The following is a 4,614-nucleotide window of genomic DNA, read 5'->3' on the forward strand; positions in this document are numbered from 1 at the left end:
TCCTTCCTTGACAGCCTATGCTCCCAACTTATGCTCCTCGGATCCTGTCTTACAGCATCGTAATTACCCTTTCCCCAATTGTAAAACCTACCCTGTTGCACGGACCTATCTCTCTCCATAACCAAGGTGAAAGTCACAGAATTGTAGTCACCATCACCAAAATGTTCACCCACTAACAAGCCCATCACTTGTCCCGGTTCATTACCGAGTACCAAATCCAAAATGGCCTCCCCTCTGGTCGGACAATCTCCATACTGAGTTAGAAAAGCCTCCTGGACACACTGCACAAACACCGCCCATCCAATCTACTTGATATAAATGTTCTATGTTCTATGTGAAGCAGTTGTTACTATAGGGAGAAATCTGTGAAATATTTATCCCTATTGTCTATAGAAATCACTTCATCCATAAAATTATTCCAATGTATGTAACAGATAAATTTATTGGGTCTACCTTTTTATGTTTTTTATACACAGAATTCAGCAACGCTCAATGAACAGCAACAGATAGCACAAACTCAATGCCAAAGGTATCCACTGAGATGTATGGAACAATAGCTTCCTCAGTCCACTTTGCTCTCATGCTAAACAGGCTGTTGAAACATTCTCTGGCAGATCCTCGACATTTTGTTGAAAAATCACTTGTGGCCTTGAATTTCAACTTCAAGAGCCACACCCTTAAGTTGATCCAGTCTCTGCATTATATTGTATCCACCACTTTTCCACTTATTTCACTAAAATGTGTATGGCATTTTGAAATTCTACCTTCTAGAAATCAACTATATTACATCCAATGGCAGAACCCTTAGTAACATCAACATACAGGCGATCTAAACGTGTAGGTCCACAGTTCCCTGAAAGTGGCAACACAAGTGAATAAGATAGTGAAGAAGACATATGGCATATGCTTGCCTTCATCGGTCAGGGCAGAGAGTATAACAATTGACAAGCCATGTACAGAACTTTAAGAACCTTCTGGAATATTGTGCACAGTTCTGGTCACCATACTATGAGAAGTATGTGGAGGCTTTGGAGATGGTCCAGAAATGATTTACCAGGATGTTGCCCAGTTTGGATCATTTGGTTATGAGGAGTGATTGGACAAATTCAGTTTGTTTTCACTTGAATTTTGAAGGATAGAGGTTTACAACTTTTTTTCCATTCATGTGATGTGGGGGTCGCTAGCTGTGCCAGCATTTATTGCCCAGCTGTAATTGCCCAGAAGGCAGTTGAGAGTCAACCACATTGCTGTGTGTCTGGAGTCACATGTAGGCCACACCAGATAAGGATGGCAGTTTCCTTCCCTAAAAGGCACAAGTGAACCAGATGGTTTTTTTTTTGACAAACATCAATGGATTCATGGTCACCATTAGACTGTTAATTCCAGATTTTGTGTTGTATTCAAATTCCATCATCTGCCTTAGACATTTCCAGAATCTAAGTATTCTTGGAAGATTACTATCAGTGTATCAACTATCTCTGTAGCTACTTGCTTTAATATCCTAGGATGTAAGGTTTTAGGTTCAGGGTCCCAGATATTTGGCCTTAGACCCATTAGTTTCCCTCGTCCATTTTGTCCAGTGATAGTTATTGCATTTATTTCCCTTCCTCCATTGATCCCTTGATTGTTTGTAATGCTATTTGTGCTATCTGTGGTGAAGACTGATGCAAATCATTTACTCACTCCTTTGTCATTTCCTTGTTCCCCATTATTATTTTCCAAACCTTGTTCTCTGTGGAACTTATGTTAAAACTTGACCTCTGTCAATCTTTCTCGACATTTAAATAAGTTCTTGCTGGGTTTTTTTTGGTATTGCTTGCAAGTTTACACTCAACTTTTATTTCCTCTCTCTTTTTATTTTTGGACAATGTTTCATTGGGTTTTAAAACTTCCCAAAACTCTGGCTAACCACTAATCTTTGCCACTTAGTTTTGATTCTTTCAATTTGATGCTGTCCTTAACTTCCTTAGAATCATCGAAATGATCCAGACACTTAGCTGCCCTTGGTAGTCCCATTTTCCTGCAGATGGCCCATAGCACTGCAGCTTACAGCATTTAAGGTGCAGACTCAGATATTTTTTGACAGAGATTAGAGTCTGTGACTCCACCACCAACTCAGGGAGTGAATTCCAGACACCCATCACCCTCTTATGTATAAAAACATTTCCTCACGTCCCCTCTAATCCTTCTGCCTGTGTCCTATGCAGTTTCATCATTATACCTCTACTTTTGTACTCCATTCCTCTGCCAATGAAGGAAAGCATTCCATATGTCTTCCTTACAACCTTACGTACCTGCACTGCTATTTTTAGGGGCTGGTGTACTTGCACACAAAGATCTCTCACTTCATCCATCCCTCCCAGTATTTTCCCATTTATTATGTATTCTATTTTACAGTTTTTTAATTCATTTGTGAGACTTGGGGATCAGTGGCTGGCCAGCATTGATAGCCCATCCCTAGTTGCTCCTTGAGAAGGTGGTGGTGAGCTGCCTTCTTCAGTTGCTGCAGTCCACCTGCTGTGGGTTGACCCACAATACTGGTCGGGAGAGAATTCCAGGATTTTGACCCAATGCCTATGAAGGAACGGCGGTATATTACCATGTCAGGATGGTGAGTGGCTTGGAGGGAAACTTGCAGGTGGTGGTGGTCCCAAGTATCAGCTGCCCTTGCCCTATGAGATGGAAGTGGCCATGGGTTTGGAAGGTGCTGTCTAAGGATCTTCGGTGAATTTCTGCAGTGCATCCTGTAGATAGTACACACTGCTGCTACTGAGCGCCAGTGGTGAAGGATCGACTGATTGTAGATGTGGTGCCAACCAAGCTGGTTGCTTTGTCCTGGATGGTGTCAAGCTTCTTGAATGTTGTTGGAGCTGCACCCATCCAGGCAAGTGGGGAGTATTCCATCACACTCCTGACTTGAGCCTTGTAGATGATGGACAGACCTTGGGGTGTCAGGATGTGAGTTACTCGCTGGAGTATCCCTAGTCTCTGACCTGCTGTTGTAGCCACTGTGTTTAGATGGTGTGTTCAATTGAGTTTCTGGTTAATGGTAACCTCAAGGATGGTGACAGTGGCAGATTCAGTGATGGCAATACCGTTGAATGTCAAAGGGCAATGGTTAGAGTGTCTCTTATTGGTGATGGTCATTGTCTGGCATTTGTGTGGCACAAATGGTTAGCACTGCTGCCTCACAGCGCCAGAGACCCGGGTTCAATTCCCGACTCAGGCGACTGACTGTGTGGAGTTTGCACATTCTCCCCGTGTCTGCGTGGGTTTCCTCCGTGTGCTCCGGTTTCCTCCCACAGTCCAAAAGATGTGCACGTCAGGTGAATTGGCCATGCTAAATTGACCGTAATGTTAGGTAAGGGGTAAATGTAGGGGAATGGGTGGGTTGCGCTTCGGCGGGTCGGTGTGGACTTGTTGGGCCGAAGGGCCTGTTTCCACACTGTAAGTAATCTAAATGCTACTTGCCACTTGTCAGCCCAATCCTGCATACTGTCCAGATTTTGTTGCATTTGAGAATGGACTTCTGCAGTATTTGAGGAATCGCGAATGATGCTGAACACTGTGCAATCATTGTGAACATCCCCACTTCTGACTTTATGAAGAGGGAAGATCATTAATGAAGCAGCTGAAGATTGTTGGGCCTAGGACACTACCCTGAGGGACTCCTGCAGAGATGTCCTGGAGCTGAGATGACTGATCCCCCAACAAACACAATCATCTTCCTATGCACCAGGTATGACCCCAACCAGGAAGAGACATTGCTCCTGATACCCATTGACTCCAGTTTTGTTCGGGTTACTTGATGCCATACTTGGTCAAATGCAGCCTTGATGTCAAGGGCTGTGACTCTCCCCTCCCCTCTGGAATTCAACTCTTTTGTCCATGTTTGAACCGTGGCTGTAATGAGGTCAGGAGCTGAGTGGTCCTGGCGAAACCCAAACTGGGCATCACTGAACAGATTATTGCTGAGCAGATGCTGCTTGAGAGCATTGTTGATGACACCTTCCATCACATGACTAATAATCGAGAATACTCTAATGGGGTAGTAATTGGTTGGTTTGGAGTTGTCCTGCTTTCTGCGTACAGGACATACCTGAGCAGTTTTCCACATTGTCGGGTATATACCAGTGTTGTAACTGTAGAGTCATAGAGATGTACAGCATGGAAACAGACCCTTTGGTCCATGCCGACCGGATATCTCAACCCAATCTAGTCCAACCTGCCAGCACCCGGCCCATATCCCTCCAAACTCTTCCTATTTATACACCCATCCAAATGCCTTTTAAATGTTACAATTGTACCAGCATCCATCACATCCTCTGGCAGCTCATTCCATACACGTACCACCCTCTGCGTGAAAGTGTTGCCCCTTAGGTCTCTTTTATATCTTTCCCCTCTCACCCTAAACCTAGGCCCTCTAGTTCTGGACTCCACAACCCCAGGGAAAAGACTTTGTCTATTTACCCTATCCATGCCCCTCATTATTTTGTAAACCTCTATAAGGTCACCCCTCAGCCTCCGACAATCCAGGGAAAACAGCCTCAGCCTGTTCAGCCTCTCCCGATAGCTCAAATCCTCCAACCCTGGCAACATCCTTGTCAATCTTTT

This window comes from Chiloscyllium plagiosum, chromosome 3 (genome assembly GCF_004010195.1).
Source record: "Chiloscyllium plagiosum isolate BGI_BamShark_2017 chromosome 3, ASM401019v2, whole genome shotgun sequence".
Classification (NCBI taxonomy): Eukaryota; Metazoa; Chordata; class Chondrichthyes; order Orectolobiformes; family Hemiscylliidae; genus Chiloscyllium; species Chiloscyllium plagiosum.